This window comes from Staurois parvus, unplaced genomic scaffold (genome assembly GCF_062004578.1).
Source record: "Staurois parvus isolate SC_StPar_1 unplaced genomic scaffold, SC_StPar_1.0 ptg000007l, whole genome shotgun sequence".
In the NCBI taxonomy this organism is placed as follows: Eukaryota; Metazoa; Chordata; class Amphibia; order Anura; family Ranidae; genus Staurois; species Staurois parvus.
Window position 1 is genome coordinate 6,068,125 of NW_028317803.1, and position 17,401 is coordinate 6,085,525.

Below are 17,401 nucleotides of genomic sequence, written 5' to 3' on the forward strand. Positions count from 1 at the left end.
GTGTATTGACTGAGACTCAAATCTAACCAAGGGGATTGGGGATTTAATGGTGGCCCATTAAGCAACTTGAGAAAAGTGAGCAGATGGATAATAGAGCCAAAATTTGGGAAGGCCCCCTGCACATTGCAATTTATACAGGACTAATGAGGTAAAACAAGTACGTCTGTTGTGCCAAATGAAATTATTAACCACACATTGGAAATGATCAAGATACAATTCAGAAACTGGTATTGCGAGTGCTCTAAATAAATAGAGGAGTTTAGGCGAAATGTTTATTTTCACAGCTGTGACTCTAACCAAAAATGAAATGGGATATTTGTGCCAAATTTTAAGCAAGGTATGAAGACGGGACACACATGGCGGGTAATTGGCCATAAACAGGTCAGAATCCCTGGGCATGAGATAAATACCTAAATATGGAATCCGGTCCATGGCCCATTGAAATGGAAAAGAACCATGGAGGGAGGGGTTGGGCAATATTGATGGGCATAGCCACTGACTTGGAGAAATTAACAGTAAGACCTAATATGTATGCAAAATCATTCAGCAATGAACATAAGTTAGGCACTGATATTAATGGGTTGGTAAGAAAAAGTATAACATCATCAGCATACATACATAATTTAAATTGAGAAGCCATTAGCGGATATCCCGAGATATCTGAGTGTAACCTTATCACAGTGGCTAGGGGCTCTAGGATCAATGCAAATAATAGGAGGTGAAAGTGGGCAACCCTGACAGGTGCCTCTGCCCAGAGTAAGAAAAATCAGAATTACAGCCAGGCAGCCTAATCCTTGTTTGAGGTGAACTGTATGGGGCTTGCACTCCTGATATAAATTTGTTCTGAAATCCTATACGCTGTAAAAGTGAAAAAAAATAAGGCCAAAGGACACTGTCAAAGTCTTATTAATAATGCCCAGACTCAGCAATAAGACCTCTTTTGAATGCAAGTTAGCATCTTGAATGACATTTAGAGCAAGTCGTATGTTATCTGTAATAAGCCTATTTGGGATAAACCCCGATTGGTCAAGCAAAACTAAGGAGGAGATTATAGGGGCCAGTGTGCCAAAATAAAACTACAAATCTTTAAATCATTATTTATAACTGAAATGGGTCTGTAATTTTGTGGTAATAGGTGGTTTTTCAAGGGTTTTGGCAACAAAGACATGTTAGCTAAAAGCATCTCATCAGGGAACTTATCGCCCTGTAGAACCCTGTTAAACATCTCTACCAAGTACGGGGCAAGAAGAGAGGCAAAGTGTTTATAGTAGCTTGCTGAGAACCCATCAGGGCCTGGGGCTTTGGACCGTTGCAAAGTATTAATTACACTAAAGACTTCATCTAGCATACATGGAGCATTACGGGAGGAAGTCTGGAATGGAGTCAGAGAGGGAAGAGGTATAGAATCCAACCAGGACTCAGCAGCAGGAGAGTGGTCAGAGTGGGGAGGGGCTAACAAGGGGGAATAGAAATCTCAAAATATATCCAAAACCTCCTGGGGTAATGAGAAAACATCACCTTTTTTATTGCGTAATTTATACACATAAGGGGGACGAATCGATTGGTTTAGTTTGCTTGCAAACATAATGGAGGCTGAGTTGCTGTGCACCAAAAAAGAATCCTTCGACCAATGCAATGCCTTTTCAGTTTTATAGGACAGTACCGTATTCAACTCAAGGCGCTTTTGAGCTATCAGGTGTCTGTTTAGCGAGGACAGGTTGCCTATATGATTTCTATAGTGAAGTTCCAATTCTCTAGTGAGCGTCTGAATCTGCCGCCAACGTTCTCTATTCCTGGTTGCCTCCATAGAAATAAGGCAACCTCAAAGAATCTATGTGTATAAAGTGCAGGGCTAAATCATATAAATTGTTTGTGCTAAATTACAACAAAACATAAACTTCAGTGAAACGATAATTAAATGAAGTCCATACAGTGTAAAATATGTGCTGGTGTAAATCACAAATAATGTGAAATATTATAGTCCATATATGTGCCATGAAAGGATCTAGATAACTTCCATTTTGTATTATGTATGCCATTTTAAGTATTAATTTAGCTTTTTGCAGATATATTAGAAGTTTAATGAAACTGTTTTTGGTTGTTCAAGGATGTATCAACAGAAGCTAACATGACCCTGACAATGTCTTTGTCTGGCTGTTTTTCAGAAAGTTAGCCAAAACAATTTGTACCAAGAAATGTATATGTTATGTTTCATGTAGTTAGCTCATGATGGAAATTTACAAGTTACAGTTTTGAAACTCGCTCCCCCCTCTTATTATTATCTGTAGTCTATATAATCTTATTAATGTCTAATAAACCTTGAACATCTCTGAACATAAGCTGCCGTTATTCCCGTGTTCAAGGGGTGTTCCCAGAATTCTGCTGATAAACCAGGAATCTCTCCACAGACCGGGGGTCTCTGAGGGGAAAAGAAAATCATTCCTTTCAGCTGGGGGCTCGTCCGGGATGACCACCCACCTCACTTGGTAAGTAAACCTTTTGTCTTTTTATGACTAAAAGCTCTTTCTTGCCCTGTGTTGAGGGAAGGTCTTGAATCATTCTGTATTGTCTATATAGACCCGTGATAACCTGTAGCTGCTTTTGGTAAGCAGACTTAACTCTTTGGTAGAGTTACAAAATAGTGCACTATAAAAAAGGTGTTTTTGGTAAACACAGAATGTTCTCTGGTAGAACACACTGTTTTTTGGTAAAACAGTGAAGAGATAACTTTTGGGAAGTTATCAAAAGGTTAATAAGTCTGTGGAGCAGATTATGGTTTATCTGTCTTTTGCTTTTTCTTTCTGTTGCGTAGAAGTATAAGATAATTTGTTGTGTGGAACAAAATAAGATTTGAAGGTAAAATTGTCTTATCCACTGTCTAAATATGGGTCAAGGAGGTAGTTACCCACCAGGTCCCCCAGAAAAGGGAGAAAATTGTAAGGATTATGTTGCTAGAGTTTGTGGAACGGACTATTATTTAATAAATCCCTGGGTGGATTGTATGGCAGGCTGGACAGAAGCTATGGGGAGTACAGACCCATTCCCAAGAAAGGGGGCAAATGATCCTTTTCATACAGACATGGTTAAGGGATTATGTTTGGGGGACAAACAAGCCTTTCCTTGGTATGAGGGGGACCCACAATGGGACCAAGTTTATATGAAGAAAGGGGGAGAAAACTGGTTGAAATGGTCACCGTATTGGGTTGATAATAGCAAGGGAAAGTTCAATTTGATTTTCTCTTTAAAACAAAAGAGGAAGTTGAAATTGGATACATTAAAAATATGCCAGGAAAAGCATCAATCTGAAAAGACATGCAGACCCAAGATTGGACTGAAAACAGTTCAGACACCAATCCCACCCCCTCCGTATAATATATATCCTTCATTAAGTGGTTTTAAAAATGCTGCTGATGATGATTTTTTGATCAGTTTGGGGATGACTACTCCCCAGCCTAATGCCCCTCCAGCCCCTGCCCCTCCAGTCCCTGCCCCTGTCCCTGCGCCACTTCCCGTCCCAGATCTACAACCAATACAGCCAGGCCCCTCCACTAGACCCAAACAGATTATTAGTATAAAATCACCAGACAAAGAGGGTAGCCAAGTTCAAGGCATCCTTACGGAAAATAATGACAACGAAGGAGAGTTGGAATACGAAGAACAGGGACAGGTAAATATAATAAAATTACAGAAAAAGGATGGTCAATGGAGAAGAAGTGACACCAGTCATAGAAAGGGCAGAGATGTGGAGGAATTTAGAATGCAGCTTAGATCCATGGATAAGAAACTAGAGGGAAAAAGAGAAGATGAGGGGGCCGTAGGAGGAAAGGAGTTGGCTATATTGACACTACCTTTTCTCACAGCAGGAGAACTAATTCTAAAAAAACCCATAGAATTAGAAGATATTAATAAGATTGTTAAACATTGTCCCAAGCCTACAGTATCTCCTGGAGGTACACTTGCTTATTTAAAAAAGGCATGTTTAGGAAGAAATTACACACAGAAAGATATGAGATTGATCATTGATGGTATTCTGGGAAATAATCCAGCTTGGGATTGGATAAATGTAAAAAGCATTAGTCACATAGAACCAAGTAATACACAGGCTACTGCCGATAAACTAAATACCACAGAAGGGAGAGAAACTATGTGGGAGGAGCTTGACACAGAATTAAAAAGGGTTTTCAAGAATAAGGCTTCCCTCCCTATTGCTACAGCATGTAAACAGAAGGTAGGAGAAACTGTATTAGAATTTTGGAAAAGGTTCAAGGATGTCTGGACACAAGAAGCAGGACTGGCTCTAACTGGAGAGTTAAGTCCATTGATGATTCAGACATTCATAACAGGTCTTAAGCCAGAAGCAGGATTAGCCGTGAAGCAGCAGGTCTCTGACTGGGCAACTAAAACTGTTGTTGAGTTTCAGACCTCTCTTCACGAGAAGGAGGCAGCGGGATGTTTAGATATTGTAAGAAAAGAGAAGGTTAATAGTAGTAATTTCCAAAGTGACTCACAACAGGGAAATCAAGGGCAAGGACAAAGAGGAAGAGGGTGGTATAGAGGCAGAGGTAAGGGAGGATTTGGCAGGGGAAGAAGTAACTCTGAACCCCGCCAAATCCCTGGAAGAACTGGATGTTTTAACTGTGGAGGACAGGATCACTGGAGATATAACTGTCCATATGAACCTTCCTCCTCCCAGGGACAGCCACAACAGCACAAACAGAGATACCAACCACCTAATGCCACTACCAACCCCCAAACACCACAGGCACAGGCACAGGCACAACCCCAAGATATTAAATATCCAATTCAGTGGGGGCCACAGCAGAACCAGAGACAATAGGGATGCCCGGAAGGTGGTGTCCCAGCATTTCCCTTAGTTTCTTCATCATACAGGCAGCAGCCCCTCATTTCTTTACAAGTAGGGGGCACTGAAGTTCCATTTTTAATTGACTCAGGCGCGACATGTATCAGTCTGAGTGAGGAAATGTATCATGGAGAAACTACAAATGCTGAACCTTCTATGGGAATAAATGGGATACTAACAAAAACCCTCAAAACTCCCCCCTTGCCCGTTTCAGCCCTCACATGGGATGAGGACATTACTTGTCACAGTTTCAGAATCATTCCAAGTTGCCCTGTAAATTTGTTGGGAAGAGATCTTATGGGAATTTTAGGGATTTCTCTGAGAGTAACATCAGAAGGAGGTATTGTTGCCAGATCCTCCAAAGTACCCATTATACCCACCTATTTCAATGATGAGAGTCATCCCTCACACATTACACCCCCTTCTGATACACATCCAGTTTGGGTCACAAATTCTATGGATGTAGGATTAATTTCATGTACACCATACACAGTCACACTCAAGGAAGGGGCATTGCCCTACAAACAGAGGCAATACAAATTGTCGCCAGAGAAGGAGGAAGGGATTGCTCCTCTAGTGGAAAGATTTTTAAAAACAGGTATTTTAGAAGAAACTGTTTCTCCTTACAACACACCTATCAATCCTGTTAAGAAGCCGGATGGCTCTTACAGGTTTGTACAAGATCTGAGGGCCATAAATAATTTGGTGATTCCATTAGCCCCAATAGTGCCTGATGTGCCATCACTCCTCACCTCCATTCCGTCCGATGCAGAATATTTTACAGTGATTGATTTAACAAATGCATTTTTTTTGGTTCCTGTGGACCACCAGACGAGGGCGCTATTTGCATTTACGTTCTGTAACCGCCAGATGACCTGGTGTAGAATGCCCCAGGGCTATGTAGATTCGCCTGCAGTCTACACACTTGCCCTCCAGACCACACTGAGGTCCTGGACCCCTCCCAATGGTTCGGTCCTCATTATATATGTGGATGACTTATTGATTTGTAGTCCAAGTCAGGCGGCCAGTCAGGAGGATAGTTGGTCTCTGTTAGAATGGTTGTCAGGGAATGGTCACAAAGCATCTAAAAAGAAATTGCAATGGTGCCAAAAACAGGTTGAATACCTTGGTTTTATTCTAAGTCATGGTGAGAGGAATGTCAGTCACAAAAGAGCTGTGGCTCTCGTGGGTCTGCCCCGCCCACAAACAAAAAAGGACATGCTAACTTTTCTTGGTATGATTGGTTACTGCCGCCAATGGATACCTGATTGTTCATTCTATGATCACACTCTGAGGTCTGCCACACTTTCAGAATCACCTGACATTCTCACATGGTCAAATGAAATGGTTGATGCCTTTGTGTACCTGAGGAATGCTATGGTAACGGCCCCTGGTCTTGGACTGCCTGATTATAAGAAAATGTTTCATCTGTATGCTAGGGAAAATTGTACAACCAGGGCGGGGGTCCTGGCTCAGGAACATGGAGGTAAGCTCCGCCCTGTAGCTTTTTTTTCCAAAGTAGTGCCAACTCAGGTTGAGGGCATGCCTGCTTGTCTGAGAGCTGTTGCATCGTGCGCGATTCTGGTGGAGATGGCTATTTCTTTCACATTGGGACATGAAACTACCCTACACATCACACATCAAGTGTCCTTACTACTGAAAAACATACACACTCAACACATGTCAGCACAAAGGTTGAGCGGATATGAAGTGATTCTTCTATCTGATCCCAACTTGATTATTAAATATTCTTCAGCAAATTCAGGCCCTGCTCCAATTTTGAATGCCCTACTGGGGCTAAAGGGGGAACAGGATGAAGTGGCACCAGAACACAATTGTATAACCCACATACAGCAAGACACTTCCCTTAGGTCCGACATGTCAGCTGTGGCTCTTGATGGGGCCCCAGATGTGTTTGTAGATGGCTCATGCTCTAGGCCAAATGATAATACTTACCATGCAGGATATAGCATTGTGCAACTTCCTGACAAAATACTCGAGGCAAAGCCAATTCCATATCAGTCAGCCCAAGCAGCTGAACTGATTGCCCTTACAAGAGCATGTCAATTATTTGCAGGACAGGATGTCAACATTTACACAGACTCCAAGTACGCCCATGGTGCTGTACATGATTTTGGGGTCATTTGGGAGAGAAAAGGATTCATTGCTGCTGATGGCAAAACCATATCTCACTCTTCCTTGATATCTGATCTACTCAAAGCCATACAGTTACCAAAAACATTAGCCATTCTACATTGCAGGGCACATACAAATCGCAGAGATCACATTGCCAAAGGAAATGCATTAGCAGATAAGGTAGCAAAGGAATCCGCATTACAACAGGTGGCCAGTGAGCAGATGCCTTTGCTCATTTCAGGCGTCACAACTACCCCACATGACCAGATGTATGCAGGTTTACAAAAATTTGCTACAAAAATCGATTTAGCAGACTGGAATGGTTCTGGAGCTCAACTAGATCCAGCTTCTGGTCTAGTGTGCTTAGAGGGGAAACCATGCATTCCCATGTCAAGTGCCCCATTGTTCATTGCACAGTACCACGGTCTAGGACATAGAGGCTGGAAAACGACATGTGAAACATTATTGCAGGATTTTTACATTACAGGCTTATCTAGGTTGGTGAAAGAATATGTTTCTAGGTGCATTACATGTATAAGGAACAATCCACAGAACCCAAAGAAATCACAACACCAGCATTTAGTGTACCCAACTACACCTTTCACCCATTTACAAATAGATTTTACCCACATGCCAAAAACAGGACAGAGGCAAGAGTTTTTGTTGGTAATGGTGGATATGTTCAGCAGATGGGTGGAAGCATTTGTCACTAATAAAGAAGATGCACAGAGTGTAGTCAGAATTCTTACACAGGAGATAATACCCAGGTGGGGATGTCTGCTGCAGATAAATTCTGATAACGGACCAGCTTTTGTGGCCAAGGTATGTCAAGATTTGGTAAAAGTACTTAAGATAGATTGGAAATTTCATATTCCCTATCATCCTCAAAGTTCAGGTATAGTAGAAAGGATGAACAGGACCATTAAGGATAAGTTGAGGAAGGCCACTGGAGGAACCTATACCCACTGGAAGAAGATGTTACCTGCAATTCTAGCAGAGGTAAGAATGACACCTAATAAGACTACAGGGTTATCTCCTTTTGAAATATTAATGGGAAGACCGTTCCCCACTCCTTGGGCTAGACAGCCACTTATGTTAGAAAGAGGGGACCTTGACCTGGTACAACAAGAATATGTGAGAAAATTGATTCAGACTTTAGATCAGATTGAAAGAAATGTTGCTCGCACCTCTCCTTTATCTTTTCAGGAACCAACACACCTTTTCCAAGTGGGAGATGTCGTAGTGGTCCGCCAACTCGCTAAAGACAAGAAGCAAGGCTACCCCTTTGGACCACCTACTACGGTGATAGCGGTTACCAGAACGGCTGTTCTGGTGAAGAATTCCCAGTCCTGGATCCATGCTAGTCGAGTGAAGAAGGTGAACCAAACACCTGAGAAATACGAAACGGAAAAAGGAGGTGAAGGACAAGTAGAAAATCCTCGAAGAGCGGGTGAAGTCGGTGAGAAAGACCCTGAAGATGACATTCCTTACTGCCCCTCATGGTGCTTTGAAACTCTGGGTCCTATTCGGCACACTGACTGTGCTCTTTTTCCTGCCAGTATGGATCCTAACTAACTGTATTTATCACCCTGAGGACTTGGGCCTAATAAAAGGTATCTGTGGTCAAGGACTAGTTTTAAATGAGACCCAGATAACCAAAAGTGAAAGAAAGTCAAAAAGAAGTTTTGAAGAGAACAATCCTTTTTCAGGAAAAATGTTGATGATGCAGTTTAAATATGCTTATGCTCAAAAGTCAGGTTATGATAAATGTTGGATATGTAGTAAGTTACATCCTAGCACATATGAAATTCCTCTTCTGGCTGCTCCAGTCAAAATATTTTTGTTAATAAAAGGGAATGTAAGTATTGGTTTGACCAATATTACTTCTAATGCCACCATATCTTTTCCAACTCTGGGAGTCACTCAACTCCCCGATTGGTGTTTAGACTGGGGAATACTTCCCACAAGGGAAAGGGAATGTGCTCTCAGTCCATATTAAACATATCTGATCCTGGAAGGAGGGATGGAACTTCTTCTGTGAAACTCTGGCAAGTAAATGGTAAAACCCTGAATGAAAGTTTAGAAGGGATACAAGATAATGTGGGGAAAACTATGTTTGGAAAACTTCTTTTTTATTTTACACTTGTTGTCACCCACTGTTGAATACAAAAATTGCCGATCTCCTTGGGAAACAATACCTATATCTGTTGTGGTAAGATCTGTTACCCTTGGATACCGAGTAATGTCCAGGGCTGGTGCTATGTAGCCCAATTAGTGCCAATTATGGCAGCTATAGACCAAAAGGAACATCAGGTAAAAGCCAGTACATACCCAAAATACCAACTAACTCTGAGACAGAGAAGGGAAACCAAACAAGAAAAGGTAGATCTATTCTCTACAGGCGATAAGGTTTGGTCATGGTTCCCTACCTACATGGGATGGGGAATAACACTCATGAACAAAATAAATAATTACACAAACATTATTGATGATATACTGGAGAGGAACTCTAAGGACATAGGGTTGCTAAATGCCGAGACCAAAGCTATTAGAAAACAGCTGGAGATGCAAGAATTAGCTATTGAAAGTATGAGTGCTGCTCTGACAGGTCTGTGTGAGATGACAGAGGATTATGAATGTTGTACTTGGATATATAATACCACAATGACTGTTCCAGATTATTATGAAATAATAAAGCAACACAGGGAATAGGTAGATGGTTTGATGGAAGAAGCTAGAGCTATAGGAAAAGATGGATGGACTCCTTTTGATTGGTTAGGATCAGGATTTGGTTCCGTCTTTTCATGGATGAAAGGTATCGCTGTAAGCATAGCCATGATATTGTTTTTTGTTTTATCTTTATATCTATGTTTTAAATGCTCATTATATTGCATTGCTAGAGCTACCAAGCCGCAAAATACAAATGAAGGTTATCTGGCTATGTACAAAAAGATGAATGAAGTAAAGAATTGAGATCATGTTCATGATCTCAGAGGGGATTGAAAGGATCTAGATAACTTCCATTTTGTATTATGTACGCCATTTTAAGTATTAAGTTAGCTTTTTGCAGATATATTAGAAGTTTAATGAAACTGTTTTTGGTCGTTCAAGGATGTATCAACAGAAGCTAACATGACCCTGACAATGTCTTTGTCTGGCTGTTTTTCAGAAAGTTAGCCAAAACAATTTGTACCAAGAAATGTATATGTTATGTTTCATGTAGTTAGCTCATGATCGAAATTTACAAGTTACAGTTTTGAAACTCGCCCCCCCCCCCTTATTATTATCTGTAGTCTATATAATCTTATTAATGTCTAATAAACGTTGAACATCTCTGAACATAATCTGCCGTTATTCCCGTGTTCAAGGGGTGTTCCCAGAATTCTGCTGATAAACCAGGAATCTCTCCACAGACCGGGGGTCTCTGAGGGGAAAAGAAAATCATTCCTTTGCAAATTGCAAAACAGCAACATATCCAGCTCCAATACAGTGCCAAGGGATGCAGTGAACACTCCACCACCACTATGCACTCACCAGAATGCTATAGGTATAGTAGCAATTATCGATGGTCACTATTCACATTCCTGGGCTGGAGATCCTCCTAGAAAGAAAGCTCACCACACGGAGCCAGAGATAGTGTATATAGTGTAATATTTATTTAAAATAGGAAATAAAACTATCCACGTGGAAACATGAAGCACAATGTGTAAATACACAGACCAAAATGGCCACCGCTCTAGATCACGGACACGGCTGCGTGATGTCAGCACATAGGCTCCACCCAACGCATTTCACGTGCATGCACATCTTCAGGTGTATGCCCATTGCCGACGTCAAGAACAGACACCATTTGAATAGTTTGCAAGGCGTGAATATCATTAGCGGGTGCCATTTTCTCGAAGCCCATAGCTAAAGACTCACAATTTTTGTGTATAGGCTGAGCCACACTGCAGGAGTGAATTACCTAAAAACTGGATAGCTAAACGAACACTGTGGTGTGAACCACAATGAGAGAGACTATATAGAAATGCCATGAAAATATATACATCCCTCCACATAAAAATGTATACAATAAATGAAGATAAAGCAAATAATACATTTATGAGGCATGCAAACAGATGCCATTTTCTAAGAGCCAAAGGTTTATTGTAAAAATACACAGAAGCCATTTCCTAGAAGCCGAAGGCAATTATAATGCAGTGCTGCAGATATCAGTAGATATAAAACTCGTAATGAGAAATCTATATTAATGAATCATATAATAATATCAATTTAAAAAGCAGGCGATTTAAATTGTTTTCACAATAACCTTCAATAAAATCGAAACATGTACTGTATGTAGATATTGGTTACCATGTAAATCCTCTTTTTGTAGTGATCTGGGTTGGCCCCTGTGTTCCGTCTGGGTGGGAATCTCGGATGCCAGTAGCCCACAGGCGCCCTGCCCAGGAGATGCTGATGACTTTTGAGTTTGTTTTTATGATTGAAAACTGATTCATGTTTTGATTCTCTCACATTACTATATCCCCTTTACTTAGAGTGTTTGCTATCCCTGAGGAAGGAGTTATATAGCTTTGAAACGCGTCAGTTTCTGAAGAACCATCTCTGTAATCATATAGGATCATTGTTTAACTATTGTATGATATCCTCCAATGTTGATATAAGAATATGTACAATATTATTTTTTGTATTAATGGCGGGGGATGCCATCATTTTATGCAATTGTTTGAAAAATAAAGAGTTTATATATTAATGTAAAAATGCCTTCAAAGTCCCATTCAGTGTAGGGGGGTTTTCTACAACTACCGTATATACTCAAGTATAAGTCGAGTTTTTCAGCACATTTTTTGTGCTGAAAAACAGCCCCCTCGGCTTATACTCGAGTCAACGTCTGCAGATGGCTCCCCCCCCCCTTCCAACAGAAGGGAAACTACGGTAAGTACAGGGGTGGGTAGGGGGCTGCTGTCTCTTACCTGGCTCCGGTCCAGGAAGCGGCTGCTCCTTCATTCGGTTCGTCCACTGGATGTTCGCGTGGCTGCTCGGCTCTGCCTTCTCACAGGTGATTGGCCGCCAGAACTGTAGCTCAGGAAAGGCACACAGGCGGCCAATCACCGGCGAGGAGGCGGAGCTGAGCGGCCCCGTGAAAATCGAGTGAAGGAGATGCAGGTAAGTGTGCCGTGCTTAGGTGCTGCTGCAACCACATATGCTGGCTGCAGCAGCACCATACTGGAACAGGGGTCAGCAAGTGTCAGTGGGAGGAATAGTGCCCCATCATTGGTGTCACTGATACCAATGATGGGGCATTATTCCTCCCACTGACACCAACAATGGGGCACTTTTCCTCCCCCCCACTGACACCAACGATGGGGCACTATTCCTCCACCCCCCCACTGACACCAATGATGGGGCACTATTCCACCCCCCACTGACACCAATCATGGAGCACTATTCCACCCCCCACTGACATCAATCATGGGATACTATTCCTCCCCCCCGACACCAACGATGGGGCACTTTTCCTCCCCCCCACTGACACCAACGATGGGGCACTATTCCTCCACCCCCCCACTGACACCAATGATGGGATACTATTCCTCCCACTGACACCAATGTTGGGACACTATTCCTCCCACTGACACCAATGATGGGACACTATTCCTCCCACTGACACCAAAGATGGGGCACTATTCCACTGACACCAATAATGGGGTGCTATTCCCCCCACTGATACTAATGATGGGGCACTATTCCTGCCACTGATACCAATGATGGGGCACTATTCCTCCCACTGACACCAATGATGGGGCGCTATTCCTCCCACTGATACTAATGATGGGGCACCTATTCCTCCCACTGACACCAATGATGGGGCACTATTCCTCCCACTGACACCAATGATGGGGCACTATTCCTCCCACTGATAATAATGATGGGGCACTATTCCTCCCACTGATACCAATGATGGGGCACTATTCCTCCCACTGATACCAATGATGGGGCACTATTCCTCCCAGTGACACCAATGATGGGGCACTATTCCTCCCACTGATACCAATGATGAGGCACGATTCTTCCCACTGGTGTTCCCACCCTCGGCTTATACTCGAGTCAATAGTTTTTCCCAGTTTTTTGTGGTAAAATTAGGTACCTCGGCTTATATTCGGGTCGGCTTATACTCGAGTATATACGGTATATTTAGTCATATAGGGATGGTGGCAGCTTATCAGGATTTCTTTTTCCTTTTCTTTTCTTAATTAAGTCCCCTTGTAAGGAATGAACAAATCTATATAGAGTCAAGCCTCACTTCCAATTAACCAAGACTCATCATGAATTATAAATTAAATTATGCCTCCAAAATCAAAAATGTAAGTTCTACAATGATAAATCAAGCTGTCTTATATCCTGTATGGTGAATAAATAAAAATTCATCATAAACATTAAAAATAACTTAGTTAAAACTTAGTTAAAATATCCTGAATAAAAAATGCAATTATAAAAATAAATAAAAAACATAATAGACTATCTAATAGACTATCTTCATCCAAAATACATTCACGTTTTCACATATCTTGTTAGTGAGCCTGATGTGGTGAGGAAGGCCCCTCGTACAGCTCCGGCTCAGGGGCCACTGAGGATGGAACAGCTATGGCGTGGTATGAGTGCCTGATCAGTCCAGTAGTCTGCGTGGTTGTAGCTGACACCTTTGCTGGATGGGTGGCTGAAGTGCAGCAGCTGGCAATAGGAAGACATTACTGCAGAGCAGAATGGCAGCAGGTTGCATCATTGAGCAGGCTGGTGGCAGGCAGGCTGGCGGCAGGCAGATGACACAGCAGAGCAGGCTGGTAGCAGACAGGTTGGTGGCTGGCAGATGATACAGCAATGCAGGCTGGCAGTAGGCAGGCTGGCAGTGGGCAGATGGCACAGCAAAGCAGGCTGGTAGCAGACAGACTGGAGGCTGGCAGAGGACACATCAGAGCAGGCTGGTAAGGCTGGATACAGGGTAAGACTGGCCAGGTTGGTAACAGAGAGGCAGGCCAGGCATAGACGACAGGCAGAAGAGAGGTCAGGTCACATGCCAATGTCAGCAGCAATAAGGCAGATCAGGCAGATACAGAAAGGCAGAGGCATAATCCAAGCAGCAAACCAAGAACAGTGCAGGTAGCATTCAAGCAAGGTCAGGACAATCCATGTCAATCACAGGTATTGATACAGGAACAGGCACAGGGATACAGGGGGAGCTGTAGATCAGACAGCACTAGCTAATAGAACTGCTCAGTTTAAATAGTCCTATTGGTGCCTACATTAAAGGCAAGCGGCCACGGGTGTTACACGCGCATGTGTGAACGCAACTGCACATGACTATTCATAGAAGGACGGGCACCTACACATCTGTGCTGGTGCAACCTTGTATGTCTGGAGGCTTCGGCTGTACTATGGCTAGTACCTTCCTGACATACGTGTACAATAACTGGATATGTCATTTCAATAATAAAGTATCTTAATAAAAATGAGAGATATAGAATATTTAATATATAAATACATTAAAAAAACGCCAAAAAATAAAATTTGTATACTGGCCAAAACATATAATACTGATAAAAAACCTTAGATAGCCCAAAATATCCCAACATCTAAAGCTGCATAATAAGCAAGAACAAAATAAGTGTGAGGAAACAACAATTTTTTCATAAAGAAGGGGGAAGGAAATGTCATACGCATACACGTCCCAATCTACATTAAGTCCGAAGGAGGTATAGCATTTAACATCATAAATCAACTTTGTTTCTAGCTTAGATATTTCTCTCCTGTGGAACTCCCTCTTCAGTGTGGAACAAACTTGTCTATTCCTAGAAACAGTGTGCCAGCAGAGTCCTTATTGTAGGCTACCACATCATGCCTAGAGACACTATGTCCTTTGAATCCTCATCTGATATTACCTCCCTATATATGGGAGGCCACATGGACATTGTAACAGGTAAACTACATTTGTAGTAGAACATGTAATACATTTGGTCGGTATGCCTGCATCTTCACTTCACTGTGGTGTTGAGTAATACTGGTGTTTGTGAAGGAAAGAGAAAATTTTAGAGTGTTCTTCTTAAAAGGGACAGTTACACTAATTTCACTGAGGACTATTTCGTTACTGTTGCCTATTTTTTTCACTTGGGTCTTTTTAATTACTATATCTATTAAGCTGTCTTTTTGTCTTTTTTTTCTTTCACACAAGATAATTTTATGACATATTATTTTACATTTCTTTCTTTTTTTCTTTTGGTTTTTATATGTTATAGCGCAACACTTATTATTCTTGAATACGTGATCAGGACAAAGTTATCGTTTTTAGGGTTCTTCCAGTAAAAAGAACCATCAAAGGTATGCAGATCCTAATTGCTCAAATCAGCCTTGTGCCCAGAGTTCAGATGCATAAATTAATCAGGTTCTCGAATCCAAGGACTTCAGCTGCTTAACCAATTCCCATTCATTGTAAGTATATACACGTCCTGGAGAAGAAGCAATTATACCAGGATCATGGATGAAACCATAATCCAGGTTTCATTTATTTTAGAGATGTGACTGGCTTTCAGGTAAAAGTGATCTGAGTGGCTCTACAGCTGACAAATACCTTTTACAGGGCTGCCCGCAGCCGTTCTTGGGCTCTCCTGGTACAGCAGGAAGGAGGGTTTAGGGGCCTAGTCTCTCAATAAAGAGCGCCTGTCACTGACAAATTTATCACAAGGGATGTTGTTCAAACAAATTATTGATAAAACATAAAGCTGAATGAAAAACATTTAAAAAGTGAAAAAATGGAAAGAAACATTTTTAAAATGTTTTAAAAATGAAAGCAAATCCAACCCCCCATGCTCCTGTGCAGAAACAAATGTGCATGTAGGTTCCCCACTGATATGTAAATAGTGATTGCATCACACATCTGAGGTATTGCCCCAAACATCAGGATGAGAGCAATTATTTCAGCAGCTCACACTTAAAGCATATTTACCCAACAATTGAATTAAAAATGCCTGCAGCATTGTACCTATTTCTTCTTGCAGGAGACCACTATTTTTCTGAAGCCCAGAGCCCTTGAAAAGCTTTAGGCTGTCAGTAGATCAACCTCTAGTGGCTCTGATATTCAGCACAGCGCCAAAAAATAGAAAGCAGCTATGTATGTGCAGAGCAGGGTGAGACAGTGTATTACTGGATTTTAAACAGTATAGGTGCTTTTTTTATTTTGTATATATTTTATATTTATTTATTTTTATTTTTTATTAGCTATACCTGCAAAAGTGGCCAGCCTGAAGTTATCTGGCAAGAATTAATTTTCTGATTAAGGTTCCACTTTAACTCTAAACTGATAAATTGCAAAATCTTTTAAGGCAACACTTATGGAGATCTTTAGGTATTGTAGTTTGATGTAATTTCACGGGCATGCAAAATTTAAAATCTCAACGTGTTTGGTATCTATTTATTTGGCACAGCATAATCTTCTATATTTTGCCACAAAATTGGGTATTGTATTCTCTGTGTGCACTAAAATGCATTTAAGTGTAATTGTAAGCGTAATTGTTCCTACAAATTTGCATTTTTTTTTTTATAAATATTTTTTGGTTTTCAATCAGATATAATTAACAAACATTTTCTTCATTAAAAGATCATTATATTCCTCATAATGTATTTAATTCCCACAACCCTAATTCCCTCCTGAACCCCCCCCCTCCCACGCCCATCCTCGTATCCCCCCTCCCCCCTCCAACCCACTCTGCCTTTTCTTTTCTAATCCAAGAGAGAGAGAAAAAAAAATAGCACTATTCTTTTCTTTCTAAAACTCATTTCTAAAATACATTATTCGTTTCAAGAGGTATAAATCAAGTATATTTCACTTTCTGTCTAAATTCTTCCCATTTTCCCCACTTTTTATAGTACTTCTCCATCCCGTCTATGTGTGTGTAATAAAGTCTTTCCATCTCACATAACTGATTCATTCTGATCAACCAATCTTCTTCCGTCGGCACCTCACTTTTTTTTCCAAAACCTAGGGATCAGGCTTTTGGCTGCACTCAGAAAGTACCAAATCACTGAATCCTTATATGATCTCACTGTAAGCTCAGAGATATGAAGAAGACATAACTCTGGATCCAATCTAATATCGATCTTAGTAATTTTCCTCATTAAATGGACGATTTTCCCCCAGAACACCTGTATCTTTGAACATTCCCACCAAATGTGATATAGTGTACCCACTTCTCCACAACCTCTCCAACATAGTGGAGAGTTCTCCCGTTCATCTTGTGCTCCACAGTCGGTGTAATGTGCCATCTAACTAAACACTTATAATTTAATTCTACTTCTCTCATACTAATATTTTCGTGAATTAATCTAAACATTTTCCTCTGCTGTTCCTCATCT